The following is an 18752-nucleotide window of genomic DNA, read 5'->3' as shown; positions in this document are numbered from 1 at the left end:
TTGTAGCTTTAGATTTTTTAGTGAAAATATTTTATCTCTCAATTTTTTTATTATCTGGCAATTTGTACTTAAACTTAATTATTTATAAGACTTTCATGAAAGTGTTACCCTCTTAGAGACAATAGTTTAGAGAAAATGCCATGAGTATATTTTCCTTGCTATGTGGTAGTAATTCATCAAGAAATTGTTAAAACTGTAGATATGTCTCCATTAAAACCTGAGATTAAAAAAAAACATGAGATTAAATGTGATCTATGGACTGTGAATCATTTCTCCCTTATTTACATTATAGCTCAATATTCACTTGCTTCATTTTTCTTTCTCCATTCAATTATTGATACATAATTTTCCAAGGTATCCAAATTTAAAGTTGTGACATCATTGTCTAACTGAACTCCCTCATTTCCACATCAAGTAAGTTGTTCTTAGTCTTATCTTTAGCTTTGTGGGGGCTGCATCTTTTTTTTTTTAACATCTTTATGGGAGTATAATTGCTTTACAATGTTGTGTTAGCTTCTGCTGTATAACAAAGTGAATTAGCTATATGTATACATATACGTATAGCCCTCCTGCGTCTCCCTCCCACCCTCCCTATCCCACCCCTCTAGGTGGTCACAAAGCACCTAGCTGATCTCCCTGCACCATGCAGCTGCCCCCCACTAGCTATCTATTTTACATCTGGTAGTATATATATGTCCATGCCACTCTCTCACTTCGTCCTAGCTTACCCGTCCCCCTCCCCGTGTCCTCAAGTCCATTCTCTATGTCTGCGTCTTTATTCCTGTCTTGCCCCTACGTTCATCAGAACGATTTTTTTTTTAGATTCCATATATATTGTTGTTTATCTTTGCTTCTTCTGCTGCATTTAGCATCAAGTTTTGTGTATAGTAGGTTCTCAATAAATACAATTGAACAAAGGGAATTTAAATGTTTGCTTAACTTAATACTTTAGGTTATTGAGTTGGGAGAATTACTGTTGGTTTGATTAGTAACTACGTTAGAAAGTGTTGCCCAGCATATAATATTCTTTCTTCCATCCATTCAAAGAAAAAGATTCAGTGGTCACTTCTTATGAGCCGGGAACTGTCCTAGGTCCTGAGAATAGAGTCGTAAGGGGAAAAAAAAGACATGGTCATTGCTCTGAGGAACTTGATAATCTGGTGGGAAAAGGTAGAAATAATAAGTTATAATAGTAGAAAATAATTTTTGAACACTTATTAGGTGGCAGGCACTGTACTAAGTACTCTTCATACATTATTTCATTTTACTCTTAAACTTAATAGTTCCATTCATTTATTTAACAAATACTTTTTTATTATTTTGTGCTAGGCACTATTTTCCATAGTGTTTTAGAAAAAATATATAGCATAAAAGAATCTAGGGAATAACGGTAAGGGAAAGTGATCTTTTTTTTTTTTTTCAGTACGCAGGCCTCTCACTGTTGTGGCCTCTCCCGTTGCGGAGCACAGGCTCCGGACGCACAGGCTCAGCAGCCATGGCTCACGGGCCCAGCCGCTCCATGGCACGTGGGATCTTCCCAGACCGGGGCACGAACCCGCATCCCCTGCATCGGCAGGCGGACTCTCAACCACTGCGCCACCAGGGAAGCCCAAAAGTGATCTTTTTTTTAACAGAAGAATTGGGGAAGGTGTCTCTGGGGAAGTCATATACCAGCAGGAGTGAGAGAGTGACCCTTGAGTAGATTTGGAGGTAGAGTATTCCAGAAAGAGGAACAAGAAGTACTACCATACTGAGGTGGAAATGAGCTTGTTTTGCTCCAGAAACTGAGAGAATCCATATGAAGCTCCTGTGGATCATTTGGGGGCAGGGTTTGGGTTAGGGGGTGGAGAGAGTGATAAAGTGTAAGGCTGGAGATATTGTCAAGGACCAGACAAGGTAGGGTCTTGTAGATGATATCAAGAAGTTTGTATTTTATTTAAAATATGATAGGAAGCCCTTGGAGATTTTGATCTGGGGAGTATTGTGATCTCAAAAGCCTTCTCTGGCTAACTCCCCTTTCCAGTATCCCATATGCCTTAGTTTGTCCAGACATGCACTTCTTCACCCCATTATTTTTTCTTGTCTTTCTCTTACTTACATTAAAATAAAGAGATATATGCATATGTTTATAAACTGGAAAGGATTCACTGATTTCATCTAGTATTCACTTAAGCCATCTGAAAAGAAAGAATTTTTTTGTGTTTTGAAAGGTCTCCGGTTATGAAATGAAACAATTACCTACCACTCTCATGTCAAAGACAGATTTTATTTTTCTATCTTAAGAGACTGTGTAAGGATTCCTGATTCTAAATGGTATTAGTGTCGTAGTTCATAAAAATCAACGGGAAACTCATTCTTTACTTGTCTAGGGAGACCAAGCTCTTCTCCTTTAAGTCACCATGAGTTTTCAGATATCCTCCTGCTGTGTGGCAGAAATAATGACCCTGAAGCAGAGTTCCAAAGCCAAACATTTGCCCAGAAGTAGTCAGAGAAGGAGCTAGAGCCTTACTTTGAGAAGCATTGAAGAGAAAGTAGAAAATCAAAAATAATGACAAAGAATTAAAAGGAAATGAAGCAGAGGTCTCAGTTAGAGGGTAGCCAGAAGGTGGAAGAAGGCAGAGCCCAAGAGAAGAGCAAAATGAGACAGGAAGCAAGCTAAATGCTGACAGCAAGAATTGCAAAAGAAATGTGTATCGGAAAGAAGATTTTTCTCCTGAAAAGACGAAAACCAAAACCACAGAATATTTAATTATTGATAATGGAAACACTAAGGTCATGAACAGGAAGGAAAATTTACTGACAAAAGATTTCATTATAAACTGCAAGGAACTGGGTAATCAATGAGTAAATGTACAAGGAAATCATAATAAGACTGGTCAGAATATTTGCAAAAGTAAAATTGAGATTTCAAGCTGCCTCCATTTATGAATGGAGGCAGCTCCCACTAATTATACTTCAGTTCTGATATTTCATCTGTTTTTAGTATTTATGTTTCACCTTGTATTCTTCAAAGGTGAATTTTATATCCACCTTTGCAATGTGAAATATCCTCATTTGTTTAATGTGTTCTTATCTCTTTGAATCATATAAGCTCTGATTCAATTAGCTAGATGGTGACTCCTGGGTTGCCTTCAGATTTATGGAGACATATTTATCATTTTTAAAACAAATCAGATAAAGAGAAGTCTGCTCAGTGAAATACAGTAATTTATCATTTTCAGGAGAGGGAAATTTGTTTGTTATTTTATTACTGCTATGATTCCAAATTATCTTACAGGTGTTTTAGAAATCTGTCTAGATCTGATAAATTCTTTGTTTGGAATAAATTGATTCTCTCCTCCCAGAGAGGATAACTGTGCCATATGCTCTGACTGATCTCAGAGATCAGTAAACCCTGAGAATATGAATGTGAAATACAATGGGCTGTTGAATTTAGAGGAAGTAGAAGTGTCCTCGAAGGAGATAGTTTTTTAATGAGCAGATGATTATTACTTATTATTTTAGACCTTTGGGCTAATCCTAGAGGAGGCTATTAGCAGGATTAATGGATTAAATAAGGTGACTCGTATTAATAGTTTCTTTAATATGAAAGAAGAAAAATTGCCTATGGTAGATCAACTGTTGTCAAATCTCTATGTAGTACATGAAATGCTCTTGAAAGAGACTGAAGGCCATCAACTTTCTTTTGATTAAATGTGAAAGACTCTGAGTTGCTTTTCTCTTAATTGGAAGCACACTCTTAGATCTTAAAATGAAAATTTAAAGCTGAAAAGATGTGGCTGATGAAGAAACTAAAGCTCTGGGAGAGTGAATGGCCTGTCTGAAGTCTTATACCTCATTGGTATTACTCTGGAGTGAAAACCTGGGTCTCTGAAACATATTCTGTGTTTTTGCTGTTTGATCCTTGATTACCTTTTTCTCTTTTCATTCATACCTTAGCCTATTGAACTCAGTGTCATCATGCTTTCCTTGTGCCAATGTGAAAATGAACTTCCAGTGTTACATGAAAAGAACAATAGCGAGTATCAGGGAAGAGAGGTATAAGGAGATTAGAGAGGTCTGCAAATTGGTTGTTGCTATTAAATACTTTTAAAAAATGAAAATGTGGTAGACACATAGCAATATGTGTTTATTCCCTTTGCTTTTCAAATAGAAAATATCTCCAGCAATCAAAAAACAGTTGACAGGCAGTTGTTGGCAAGTTCACTGAACACTTAAGAATCTTCTTTGTATTCATTTTTCAGGTTTCTTGAATAATCATGCCTAGTAACTGACTCTCTTAAATCCATCCTGTCCCCTATTTACGTGAACATTTATTTCTAGATATTAGCATTACCGTTGTTTGCCTGTTTCTCGGATGTAACTGGGTCACTGAAGGCCCTCTTTGGAAAGCTAAGCTAAGCCATCATGGCCCATCTGGGGAGGTACAAAGGAGGACAATACTACAACAGTCCAGTGTTGCTTAAAAAAGCCAGAACAGTAGAAGCTCAAGAGATTGTGCCCAGAGCATAGCATGGGCTCTGTGTTTAACCCCACAGCTCATTATTGGACAGACACCCCCTGACTGTGAGCAATTTTTGTTCCTTGAGGCCTGCTGATACTGGCTATGGTTCTGTCATTGATTTGAACATAATCTGCATGTTGCATCTTTATTGGATTGCCATGATTCATTTAAAAGGAAATGTTTTTCATCCTTGCTGACTGGCTTTCACGGTGAGGTGTGGTGGCTAGGGGGTTGGTGAGCAACCTAGAAAAAAAAAATACTTTCAGTGTTGCTCTTGAGTTTATGGCTGGAAGGGAGAACAGCTAAAACACATTAGTCGTTTCGCTATTCAGAGGTTTGACTGCTTTAGCTAGGGGGCCTGGATTCATGATCCATTTTCTGTTTCCTGTCCAGCATCTATCTGATGCAATATGCTCCATGTCTCTTTTCATTAACTGAGACCTATATGATGTCAATTGAGAAAAACAGTAGCTGATGTTATGAAGTACGCACTGTGGCATGACAAAGATCTGTTATAAAGGCCTTTTACTTTGTTCCATTGTATATTTTGCTTTTGTGTTTTATGCCTGCAGCTTGGCTGTATTGAGAGAAAATATTTCAGCTGGGCTCTGCTGGGTTTTTTTAACTTGCCTTTGAAATGCTAGATAAAAGTGAGCTCCAGCTATGGCAGACTTCAGACATCAACAAATGTGGGACAAGTACCCCACCGAGGCACATAACAGTCATGCAAACGCTATGCTTAAGACCAAACCTGCAAATGGAGGCATAATCTGCTCTGAGGGTAAGTGAGGTTTCAATTAACTTTAATGTCACAGATAAAGCACCCTTGATGATGATGTAAGTTATATCCTGTCACGAAGTGTGAGGTGCCACCATATTAGAGGGCCCAGCAGATTTGGTTCAGAAATGGGAAAGGTAACACAGTGTGCTTAAGAAAAAAGGAAGAATATGAAGCTTGATTGTTAACTCAAGTCAAAATGGATATGGAGTTCAAAGACTCAGAAACCTAGTACTCTTTCACCTTTCTAGTGCTCTTTAAGACCAGATAATACTTTATCCCATATTCCCTTGGACAGTTTGAGATGAAGTTTAGTGCTTTGTATCTTATTAATGGGAGAGGTGATAGGAAGCCTAACATTATAGCTGTAATCTCCACAATGCTAACAAAACAAAATTAGAACCCGGCAAATGGTTTGAGGGGAGTTACAGAGCTGGAAAAAGATCCCAGCTTTAATGAGCCACACTAATTAATGGAACTCTGATTTGTGTTGCTTTTAGTAATTGTATTTTAATTACTAAATTAATTGATAAGTACTACAAATGGATTACAAATGCATTATCCACAATAGCATGCATAAAGAAAATGACTACTAAAAAAGGTACACACATTAAATTTATATTACAAATACAGAAAGTTCAAAGACAGCATAATAAGCAATTACTTATCAAGGACCAACAATTGGCATCACTACTTAAGAACATGAATGCATTTTAATGCTGAGTAATTTAACAATATTAACCTGATTAGCATTTCTTTCTCAATTTTTGGAGGGGTGTAGAAAGTTTTTCTAAATGTCAAAAAATTTTTTTAAGGAAAATCTGGATATTCCTTAATATTGATAAGAACAATAAGCTCCTGACAAATTGTAGCCAATGTGTACTAACAACTCAAATTTCACGACTGCTCAACAGCTGCTTCCATATTATACAATCATTCAAAATCCCTTTAGGGGAGGGTCACTTAATCCCCTTAGTGTTGGATCTATAGATCATTGTGTTTAAATATGTGGGTCTATTGTTAGCAAAAACTACACCAGGAAAACTTTAAACATCATTTGAAGGGTTAAAAATTTTGGCATCTGTTTCAATCATGATGTCTTTAGTAAGAAGTCATTCCAAACTCTACATTATTTCTAAAACTAGTCGACGAATGAAGATTTAAAAACCGTTAGTTGTCTCATTTCTGTGGAAACCGGCAGTAATAAACACTGATTGCTGAACTCAGGGAAAGTAGAATCAGAAGGTACCATTATGAAGAAGACACCTCTATAAACTATAAAGGTAAATTAGCTGCCAGAAGTAACTGTTTTTTGTTAGGTTTATTATCCATGTAAAGTAACTTTCTGTACATAAAGCCCAGCTTATAGGCAATGAGGTACTAAAAGGCTACTTTCTCTTTTCCCAGAAAATGCTTCTATTAAGGTGTATGTTTCTATTTGTGTGAGTAAAATAGTGCCAAACTGATAGTTTTTAAAAATTGCAGATACCAGTAATGGTCTCCTATATCACTGGTCCAGGGGTATAGCATCAGCATGGCTACTCTTCTGTGAATACCTTTGAAACTGACTTGAGGCTGGCTATTAAAGGGGATACTCTCCTGAGTTCATTGGCAGCAAGAGGTTCAAATGGTGGAAAAAACAAAACAAAACTGAAATAATCAGAAAGTAAACATCTAACCAGTTCGTTTAAGGTCAACTACATCAAAATTTAAACAATCTTTATAGATAATTTACTTTAGTTTCCTTAATAGGGAAGACATTAAAGGGACAGAGCTAGGGATTCTCAGAAATCACATTTCTAAACCTTGGTTATAGAAACATCATTGTTATTATTTAAGTGACTCTATTCTAAATTATTTATGACATTGTGTGTAGCAAACATGGTGTATTTTTATTTGAAAATAGGCACTTAAACATTAAGCCTTCTCAGAATTTTGTGGTAGAAAATTGTACATGGGTAACTAGTAAAGCCCATGGCTCTTAAGTAGAGTTCATTACCTATTGTCTGGTTATCCAGGGGTGGCCTCTTGGTTGTCTATGAACTCCTAAAATCATGTGTAAAGCTTTTTTGCATGTGTGCCTTTGTCTAGAATGGGGGTGTACAAGTTTCCACAATTCCTCAAGACTTCTGTAACTGGTGGGTAAAACTGCACAGCCGCCACAGATTTTAAAGGCTGGTTCATGAAATCCTGGGGATCCTTAAGACCCTCCTAAGGAGTCCAAAGTTCAAAACTGTTTATGTAATAATACTAAGTCATTGTTTGCCTTTCACTGTGGCATGGTGCAAGATTGAGGGTGGGTAAAACTAATGGCCCCTTAGCACAAAATCAAACCACTTACATGAAATTATACTATAGTCCTCGTATTTTTCACTGCCATGCACTCACAGTTTTTAAAAAAAGCTAATTCAACTTACAAATTATGAAGCATAAAAATTAATTTTATTGAATCTTGACCATTGAGTATATGTCTTCTTAATAGTCTGTGCAATAAAATGAGAAGAAGGTATCATTTGTGGTGATATGGAAGTATGATGGCTGTCTCAAAGAAAAACATTTGTGCAGTTATTTGAAAATAGAAAGGAGCTTAATTAGATGCCCTTTCCCCCCAAAAAAGCACCATTTTTTTCTTTAAAGAATGGATGACAAACTTATAGTTATTCAGATTTTGGTATTTGAGACATACTTTCTGAAAAGTGAATGAAATGATCCTGTCAAAAAAAACCAACTGGAAGTATATGTAGCCAGTGATAAAATTTGAGCATATAGAAAGATGCTCAAAATCATATGTCATTGAGGAACTGCAAATTAAAACAATGAGATACTACTACACACCTATTAGAATGGTGAAAATCCAAAATACTGACAGCACCAAATTCTGGTGAGGATGGGGAGCAGCAGGAACTCTCATTCATTGCTGTGGAAATGCAAAATGGCGCAGCCAGTTTGGAAGACAGGTTGGCAGATTTTTTACAAAACTAGACATACTCTTACCATATGATCCAGCAGTCGTGCCTTTTAGTATTTACCCAAAGGAGTTGAAAACTTATATCCACACAAAAACCTGCACATGCGTGTTTATATAAGCTTTATTCAATTGTCAAAATATGAAAGCAACCAAGATGTCCTTCAGTAGCTGAATGGATAAACTGTGGTACATCTAGATGATGGAATATTATTCATCGCTAGAAAGAAATGATCTATGAAGCCATGAGAAGACATGAAGGAATCTTAAATGCATATTACTAAATGAAAGAAACCAACCTGAAAAAGCTACATACTATGTAATTCCGACTTTATGACATTCTGGAAAAGATAAAACTATGGAGACAGTAAAAAGATCAGTGTTTGTCAGGGGTTGGAGGGAGGTAGGGATAAATAGGTGAAGCACAGAGAACTTTTAGGACAGTAAAATTATTCTGTATGACACTATAATAATAGCTACATGTCATTATACATTTGTCAAAATCCATACAATGTACAACACCAAGAATGAACCCTAATGTAAACAATGGACTTTGGGTGATAATGATGTGTCAATGTAGGTTAATCGATTGTAATGAATGTACCATTGTGGTGCAGGATATTGATTGTGGGGGGAAGGTATGCATGTGTGGGAGCAGGAGGTATATAGGGACTCTCTGTACTTTCTGCTCAATTCTGCTGTGAACCTAAAACTCTCCCCCCAAATAAAATCTATTAAAAATCACTTATGGGTGAAAATTCCATACAAAATGGCATACATAATAAAAAATTGCATACAAAAGATAGAATAAAGAATTTTAATGAATTAAGATGCAAAAATTCCTTGATATGGTTATAGATTCTGCATTGCAACTGATTTTTAGGAAACTACCACTTAGTGAGTTTTGTTGTAGTAGCAAAAAGAATATCCACAATTATATGAAAAATTTATTAAAATATTTTTACAACAACAGATCTGTGTGAGGTCTGATTTTCTTTATTACTTCAACCAAAATAACATATTGCAACAGATTAAATATAAGTGCAGATGTGAGAGTCTAGCTACGTTCATATAAGACGCATGTTAAATTTGAAAAAAATAAAGTAAAACATGTCATTCTTTCCATTAATTTTTTTTGAAAAGTGTAGCTATTTTTCTTAAAACTGTTATTTGTTTTACATGTAAAATGCTTGTTATTGTCTTTTAAAAATAAATTAATTTTTAATGTGGTTGAATATCAGTTGGTAGAACCCACATAAACCAAAGCTCTTTGAGGTCCTCAATAGTTGTTAAGAGTATAAAAGTGTCCTGAGGCCAAAACATTTGGGAACCCTGAACTGCAGTAGAGTGAGTAAGGCCTCTTATATGAATCAGAGTCTGTATTTTAATCACTGGACTTCATATATCTAGATTCCTGGTTCCTCATTCTCTCAATGACTTGGACTTCTAGAAATTTAACAGTTGGTATTAGTTTGCCTAATTTAGTTATACTCACCAATGTTTTATACACTTGTTTCCCAAGCTGCCTGGAATAAGTTCTGTCCAATTGTATGGCTGTTTATTCTGCTAACTTTTTCTACCAAGAAGATATGTGTATCCTTCTTCAAATTATGAAACCCAAAGGTTAGTGCTTTTGGAAAAGTAAATCTTATTTTTATTCCAGAAGGACGATGTATCTTCTACTTCCTATATAGGATCTATGTGCATATTATGAAGATAAATAAGCATTAATGTAAATTCAGTTGACTAGTTTATATCATGGAGCACAATATATAAGGAGACAAAATTCTACAGTTTATACAAAATGAACACAAAATCTAAACAAGTGACTAATATGTCAGTCACAGTCAGTATTAATATGTATGTTTTGACCAAAAGTAAGGACTATTTTTAGACAAAATACATCTTGCATTCTACAGAATCATAATAAAAGATGTACATTTTTTTCTAGCCACCTTGATTGAATTTAATCACTCTATAGTTAAAGGGAAAATAATTCTAATGTGAAAACTATCCATTTAAGATTTTCTTAAGATTTTCTCATTATTGTTAATGAACCACAAGAGCACAGAAGGCCCAGATGAGAGTCTGAGTTCTCCTTCCTTCCTCAGAGATCCTAAATGTTTTACAGCATTTTTTTGTTTGGTGACTGTAATACCATATGAGCTGTGCCTGTTAGGTCAGGTTCTTTTTTTTTTTTTTTTTTTTTTTTTTTGCGATACGCGGGCCTCTCACTGCTGTGGCCTCCCCCGTTGTGGAGCACAGGCTCCGGACGCGCAGGCTCAGCGGCCATGGCTCACGGGCCCAGCCACTCCACGGCATGTGGGATCTTCCCGGACCGGGGCACGAACCGATGTGTCCCCTGCATCGGCAGGCAGACTCTCAACCACTGCGCCACCAGGGAAGCCCGTCAGGTTCTTAATGAAACCAACTTTCAGTTCAAAAGCATTGAACTTTATCTACTAATCAGTCAAATTGCCCCATGTGGTCATTTAAGGTTAATGTATTTTTCCTATTTCATGCCTTTTCTGATTGCATTTTAGCTTGGAGGAAAAGTTACTCCAGCATATTGTTATTATTTTTTGTGTGTGTGAGCTTTCCTATCAACATATTCTGAAATAACTGATAAATACTCAGTAGAGCATAACAGAATGTAAGTGATAGAGTTGATCTTAAGTTTCTCCTAGATCAACACCCATATTTTGCAGGTAAGGAAACTGATGACACGTGACTTACCCAGAGCCACAGAAATAATTAATAAGCAAAGAAGGAGTAGAATCCAGGCTGAAATCTGTTTACCATTTTTATTCTAAACAGTGATTATTAGATTAGTTGTGGAAAATACTCAACATTTATTGGAAAGTATTGTTGGTAAAGATAAATTTTAGTTTTAATTAATAAACAAGTCATAGACATAGACCTAGATTTTAGAGTGACATGGAGTGTACAAGCTTATCAAAATGTAAGGGAGACACAGCTCATGGCTTGTCTTCAAATGGAGAGCACTGCATGTGATGAACTGAAATCGTGCTTGGCAATTCTTAGAAGCATTTTAAGTAAGGCTCCAAGCAAAAATAGCTGCTTCAAACTAAAAGAGCTTTAAACTGAATAGACTTACCACTTAGCACTCTAGCGTATTAGAAGGTGCATCCTCCAGACCAAAAGCAGCCTTTAGGAGCAGAGATACAGAGAGAGAGCATATTGCACTGTGACACAGCACTGCATGGGTAGAACCACCATCCTCACACAATGGAAGGTAGCAGAATCTTCCTAGAAGGCAAGCCTTTGTCCTCGGTAACTGTACTTGAGTCAAGTGCATGAGAAATAATTAAAACGTAAAAATAAGAGTTCTCAAGTAAGAAGTGAGCATCCTTATGCAGCCAGACCTCATGGGACAACAGTCGTACTGGAGCCACAGAAGAGTATTCTGGAGGGACTACTCTAGAGACCATTGCTTGAGCCATGTTTGTTAAGGGTTTCATCACTGATTCCTTAATGAGGAGGAGATAGATAGTAAGAATCTACTGTGTATTTTTCATATTCACTGTCCGTAAATCTGATACCAAAGTATGTAATGATCACTGTAAAGGTGGGCTTAGGTATTGTCAGCTGAGCCTTCTGTTGTGAAAAACTCTTCCAGTTTTTGAGATAGGTAGATAGTTATTGGATTGGATCAGTGGATTTGTCTCAATATTTGAATCAGGATTCTGGAACTTAGAATGGGCAAAGACAGCAGCTAGTCCTGCCCATTCTGAATCATTGGCCCAAGTCCTCCTTATATGGATCCCTCCCTAGAGAATCCAGTTTGTTCAGTGTTATCTGCTGAAGTGTTAATTAGTCCAGGATTCATTGTTTTGATAATTTCTTGCTTTAGCAGAATATCATGAATTGCAAGCATGCAGAAAACTTCTTTTCAGTTTGCAAAGAAACCCCTCAATGGAATCTTAGAAGCTATTTGTAATAGTCCAAGAAGAACTTCCTTTTACATAACAAAGCATTATTTCCAAGATTTAATTTTCTCATTGCTTTTCGTTTTCTGTAAAGACTGCTTGATACAAAAGGTCAAGGTATCAGCAAAACATAGACAGATTTTTGCTGAATGACATAAACCTGTCAGAATGCTGAGCTTTGATGTTCCATTAAGTGATCGATTTAGATTACTGACTTTTGGCTAAATGCTACTCAACCAGATAAGGTCAATACCTGTTAGTTCATTGGTGGAATAATTAGTCAATCAATACAGGATGCTTGAAGTCAGGGAGAATTATTGCCAGGCTTGTATCTCCGGCTTTAGTCACAGAAATTATTTAAAAACATCCTTTGCAGCATTAACCCCCTCGGTGCAGGGTTTATTGTAACATTTTGTATTCAGGGAAAAGGAAGAAAAAAATTCCAGTGAGCAATACTTCTTGTAACCTTGAGCTCCCCAGAAGGAAAAGCCTCTAACAAGCTGAGAGCACCATCATTAGTTCTTCCTTTCACATCGTCGCACTCTGCTTGTAAAATAATTACATGCAATTTTTCTATTTTACAGTTGGACCACATGACTCCCTGTTCTTTTGCACAGCGACTCACCACTCCCCCAGACTGCCTGGTTGAAGGCTGGAACTGCTCACCTTTAAACATCTCAGCTGGAGGCTTTTATGGTGGCTGGTTACAATATTTCCTAAGAGCTAAAAAATAATCCATCTGGTTCATAGAAAAATTCTGTCTCCTCACTATTTTCTCTTTCCAATGCAACCAAAATTTTTCTTCTTAGAATTGCACTAGGCCAGGATTCTTTGTATTTTTCAAAGTTGCAAAAGTTGCAGTTTCCTTGAACTTGTGGGTTTGGGACAATTCATAATACTTCTTGCTAGAGATTAATTACTGACTGGTTCTAATTATTTGCTGGTTCTTATTCTGTGGGATCAAAGCATCTTTTCTGTATAATTTACAAACTACTATTGTTTGCAGAACTAACAATAATGCTTTTATTCATTTCAGTAATTATTACATGTTTAGTGTGACCCAGGCATAGTAACAATCTTTGCTATCAAGGAACTGAGACATTTAATCAAGATTTTGGTTTATTCTGGTTTTCATATCACTTGTACATCTCTTTCTCTATTTAATGCTTTCACACCCTGTGAAGTGAGTCAGAGAAGGATTATTATTGCAATGTGTCAGTTAGGAGAAACTAAATCATGTAAGGCTTATTTCTTTCAGAGGTCACTCATTTAGCAAATAACTTGGAAACAGAATACAGAATTTCTAGGTCTTAAGAATCTAGCTTGAACAGTAATCAAGACAGTATGGTACTGGCACAAAAACAGAAATATAGATGAATGGAACAGGATAGAAAGCCCAGAGATAAACCCACACACGTATGGTCACCTTATCTTTGATAAAGGAGGCAAGAATATACAATGGAGAAAAGACAGCCTCTTCAATAAGTGGTGCTGGGAAAACTGGACAGCAACATGTAAAAGAATGAAATTAGAACACTCCCTAACACCATACACAAAAATAAACTCAAAATGGATTAAAGACCTAAATGTAAGGCCAGATACTATAAAACTCTTAGAGGAAAACATAGGCAGAACACTCTATGAAATAAATCACAGCAAGATCCTTTTTGACCCATCTCCTAGAGAAATGGAAATAAAAACAAAAATAAACAAATGGGACCTAATGAAACTTAAAAACTTTTGCAAAGCAAAGGAAACCATAAAGAAGACAAAAAGACAGCCCTCAGAATGGGAGAAAATATTTGCAAACAAAGCAACTGACAAAGGATTAATTTCCAAAATATATAAGCAGCTCATGCAGCCAATATCAAAAACACAAACAACCCAATAGAAAAATGGGCAGAAGACCTAAACAGACATTTCTCCAAAGAAGATATACAGATTGCCAACAAACACATGAAAGGTTGCTCAACATCACTAATCATTAGAGAAATGCAAATCAAAACTACAACGAGGTATCACCTCATACTAGTCAGAATGGCCATCATCAAAAAATCTACAAACAATACATGCTGGAGAGGGTGTGGAGAAAAGGGAACCCTCTTGCACTATTGGTGTGAATGTAAATTGATACAGCCACTATAGAGGACAGTATGGAGGTTCATTAAAAAACTAAAAATAGAACTACCATATGACCCAGCAATCCCACTACTGGGCATATACCCTGAGAAAACCATAATTCAAAAAGAGTCATGTGGGGCCTCCCTGGTGGCGCAAGTGGTTGAGAGTCCGCCTGCCGATGCAGGGGATACGGGTTCGTGCCCCGGTCTGGGAGGATCCCATATGCCGCGGAGCGGCTGGGCCCTTGAGCCATGGCCGCTGAGCCTACGCGTCCGGAGCCTGTGCGTCCGGAGCCTGTGCTCCACAACGGGGGAGGCCACAACAGTGAGAGGCCCGCATACCGCAAAAAAAAAAAAAAAAAAGAGTCATGTGGGCCTCCCTGGTGGCGCAAGTGGTTGAGAGTCCGCCTGCCGATGCAGGGGATGCGGGTTCGTGCCCCGGTCTGGGAGGATCCCATGTGCCGCGGAGCGGCTGGGCCCGTGAGCCATGGCCGCTGAGCCTGCGCATCCGGAGCCTGCGCGTCCGGAGCCTGTGCTCCGCAACGGGGGAGGCCACAACAGTGAGAGGCCCGCATACCGCAAAAAAAAAAAAAAAAAAAAAAAAAAAAAAGAGTCATGTACCACAATGTTCATTGCAGCTCTATTTACAATAGCCAAGAGATGGAAGCAACCTAAGTGTCCATCAACAGATGAATGGATAAAGAAGATGTGCCATATATATACAATGGAATATTACTCAGCGATAAAAGGAAACGAAACTGAGTTATTTGTAGTGAGGTGGATGGACCTAGAGACTGTCATACAGAGTGCAGTAAGTCAGAAAGAGAAAAACAAATACCATATGCTAATATATATATATATATGGAATCTAAAAAAAAAAAGGTTCTGAAGAACCTAAGGGCAGGACAGGAATAAAGATGCAGACGTAGAGAATGGACTTGAGGACACAGGGAGGGGGAAGGGTAAGCTGCGACGAAGGGAGAGAGTGGCATGGACATATATACACTACCAAATGTAAAATAGAAAGCTAGTGGGAAGCAGCCATATAGCACAGGGAGATCAGCTCGATGCTTTGTGACCACCTAGAGGGGTGGGAGAGAGAGGGTGAGAGGGAGACGCAAGAGGGAGGGGATAAGGAGATATGGGGATATATGGATAGGTATAGGTGATCCACTTTATTATAAAACAGAAACTAACACACCATCGTAAAGCAATTATACTCCAATAAGGATGTTAAAAAATAAATAAATAAAATGTTATGTAGGAAATTAAAAAAAAGAATCTGGCTTGAAACTACTGCCAAGTTTTGCTCAGGTGATATATACAATACCCCTAAAATGATATAGCATGTCAGTCTTTGCCAGCCATTAGATCCCTTTGTGGGAAATCACTCTTTGTTCACATAAAAACACAGGAAGTAGAGAAAAAGAAAAGAAAAATTAAGCTAAAACATTATTACCCATCCTCAATGACCATACTCAGCTGAGCTCTGCCTGGATGAGCTGTGAACACTGGTGCCTGCACTCTGTCCCCTTCCACACACCCCAGATCACCCACATCAACAGCAATCACCAGCAGGACTAAAGGGCCTCCTCAAATGAGGTGACAATGCCAGCTTTAGAGTTGCGTTAGGAGTGGGAATTGAGTTTCTCAGAGCCACCAGTAGGCTAATGAGAGAAGTGACATCAGGACATCCCCGGCCATGGCTGGAGAAGCACTAGTATGCAAATGGGTGTACTAGGAAACAGGTGTGCTTGCTCTTCTCGAGAGTTGGGTGGGGTTATATAGGAGCAGGGTGTCCCCCACTGAGCTGGACTCCTCAGGAAGGGCTGGAATTTCTGTCTCCATGCCTCCCCACATGCTTTTCTAATAGCTAGGTGAATTGTGGCCCCTGAGGTATAGTGCTTCATTACGGTGCTTAATCTGAAACACGTGTTTTAGGTTGATTTCTCTAGAGGTGATCTTGACTCTGCTATTCCTGTCAATCCTAGGTGGGGTCTATAGTGTTTTCTCTGTCAGGGTGTTTTCTGTGTCCAATCAGTACTGCAGATGTAACTGTGCAATTTCTGGGCCTTAAGAGAATGGCAGTTTCCACTAGCCGACATTCAGAGCACTCCCTCTGGAGGTCCTACAATGACAGGTAAGAAGCCAGACTACCCTGAGACCACCGTGCTGGAGAGGCCAAAATTAGATATTTTGATTGATGGTCCCAGCTGAGTGCAGCCTTTTAGCCATTCTTGCTAAGTCATCTAGCATGAAAGTGGAACAGTCCTGTACCCTATAGAGCAGGCAGTCCACCAATTGACTATACTACCTCCTGTCCTCAGTCAGTGCTGAACAGAAGAATCACCCAATGGGATCTGCTTGAATTCTTGATTTACAAAATAGTGAGTGAAATAAAATGGGTGTCATTTCAAGCCACTATATTTTAGGCTAGTTGTTACACAGTGACGGGTAACTCATAGGTGGTGATGAAAGGAAGTACCGGTGGGAGAGTGGGGAAGTGGGACAGGAAGAGGAAGGAGTTAATATATAGACTCCATTAATGCACAGGTGCTGTGGGTAAGTCAGCCTCTGTTCCCCAGGGACCTCTGGAAGCCAAGTGGAATGAAGCTCAGGGTTGAGGGCTGTTGCTGGGCTAAGACTCAACATTCCAGCCTGTTCTGCTTGCAGGCCTAATATGCCCCTGAGCCTAGAGAAAGCCTTCAGACAAGAGTCCAGTGGGTGCAGCAAGAAGCAGAGGGTTTGCTGCGTACCAAGGGGAAGGGTGGGACTGGCAGAGTCTTCTACAGCACGTATAGTCTTCAAAAGCAGTTTTAGGGAAGGGATACCCCTGTTGCTTCTTGAGCCTGATTTTTCTGCCAAATATAGAAATGATTGCAGGCATGTGTATTCATTTTTATTCCCCACTCCTAGGGACTTAATTACTCAAGGCCCAACTCAGGTAGCATATATCCCTAGATACTTTCTTTGACCTCTCTAAGCAAAATTAGTCCATGTAATCCGTGATACTCTAAAATGTGTCTAAAGCACTGAGTGCCTTATCACATGTTGCCATAGTTTAGTGTCAGTCTGCCTATCCCTTGACCCCCTCCTCTTTTTTTTTTTTTTTTTTTGTGTGTGTGTGTGTGTGGTACGCGGGCCTCTCACTGTTGTGGCCTCTCCTGTTGCGGAACACAGGCTCCGGACGCACAGGCTCCGGATGCGCAGGCTCAGCGGCCATGGCTCATGGGCCTAGCCCCTCCGCGGCATGTGGGATCTTCCCGGACCGGGGCAGGAACCCGTGTCCCCTGCATCAGCAGGTGGACTCTCAACCACTGTGCCACCAGGGAAGCCCTAGATCTTTTAAATTTACCATACTGGAGCCTAAACTAAGGCTTGAGAAGTGACACAAAAGATGCCTGAGACTTGTTTACTGTATTATTGAAATAAATTTTTCAGTTGTCTTATACCTTTTCAAAATACTTATATCTTATTAAAAAGAAGGCAGGATATTTCCTATACATTCTAATTTAAGCATGTTTCTAATAAAAACCCACTTCATTGAGTGGACCGTATTTGTTTGACAGATATAGTCTGGTGAACTAGACACACAGTTAGCAACAAAAGTAAAAACAAATATTCTCCAAGGTTCTTGGTGGTCTGCCAGTTCTCATGAGGTTTTTGGTGAAATAATAGTGATCAAAACATTGCAGGGCAGGTTAGATCCAAGGAAAATGTGCTCTAGGCTTCTCCATAGAAAGTTCTTTTTGGCATATCTCTAAATATTTTTGAATTATTATTTCAGGTAATATATGCATCAAGAAAGTATTATTTGAAAGACCATTAATGTATTCCTTGAGAGATTCCAAACTCCTATTAAAAACCAAGAAAAAAATTCCTATACTGTCAACATGTTGGTAGTCATTTCTCACTCTTTAGTATATAAATAAGGCCATTTTGATTGGGTTATTCTTGCAACACAGAAAATAAAGTCATAAAAGCCAAGGAGAGGGCCTTGGCTCTTTATTAATTTGTGATTAGGATTCCACAAGTATCACGGCTACAAACAGCATGCCTGTGACTCCTCAGTACCCTAAGCTGGGTAGTACTAAACTTTCTAACATGGGGCCATCTGAAAGCAGTCTTCTTTTTTTCATCCCATTATTAATATATCTACTTTCAAAATGGAATATAAGACAGAGAAAAATAACTCTTCCTCATCCCTCCATTCACCTAACAAACTGATGCAAAGTCCCAATAGGCAGCGTTCACACAATGCCCTGGCGAGTCCTCCAGTCTCCTCTGTGTGTCTCAGCATGTGCATTTCTCACCCTCATGCCATGGCTCAGCCTGCCTCCTTGCCTAGATTTCCTTCTTCCAATTCAGCTGCTGATTTTTGTTCACTCATAGTCACTTCAGGCACCATCTGGTGCAGAAGCCGGATACAGTGAGA

At 38.5% G+C, this 18752-nt stretch overlaps 1 long non-coding RNA gene across 1 annotated transcript in view; it reads left to right on the top strand.

Moving 5' to 3' along the window:
• LOC132486112 (uncharacterized) overlaps positions 1 to 12982 on the top strand; it is a 165279-nt gene extending 152297 nt beyond the window's left edge. The window contains exon 4 of the long non-coding RNA XR_009531443.1: positions 12782 to 12982. This is a non-coding gene — a long non-coding RNA (uncharacterized LOC132486112). The remainder of the gene's footprint in view (positions 1 to 12781) is intronic.
• Positions 12983 to 18752: the final 5770 nt, after the last annotated feature.

The sequence above is a fragment of the Mesoplodon densirostris genome, chromosome 3 (assembly GCF_025265405.1).
Source record: "Mesoplodon densirostris isolate mMesDen1 chromosome 3, mMesDen1 primary haplotype, whole genome shotgun sequence".
NCBI classification, from domain to species: domain Eukaryota; kingdom Metazoa; phylum Chordata; class Mammalia; order Artiodactyla; family Ziphiidae; genus Mesoplodon; species Mesoplodon densirostris.
This window is presented reverse-complemented; position numbering and strand designations above follow the sequence as displayed.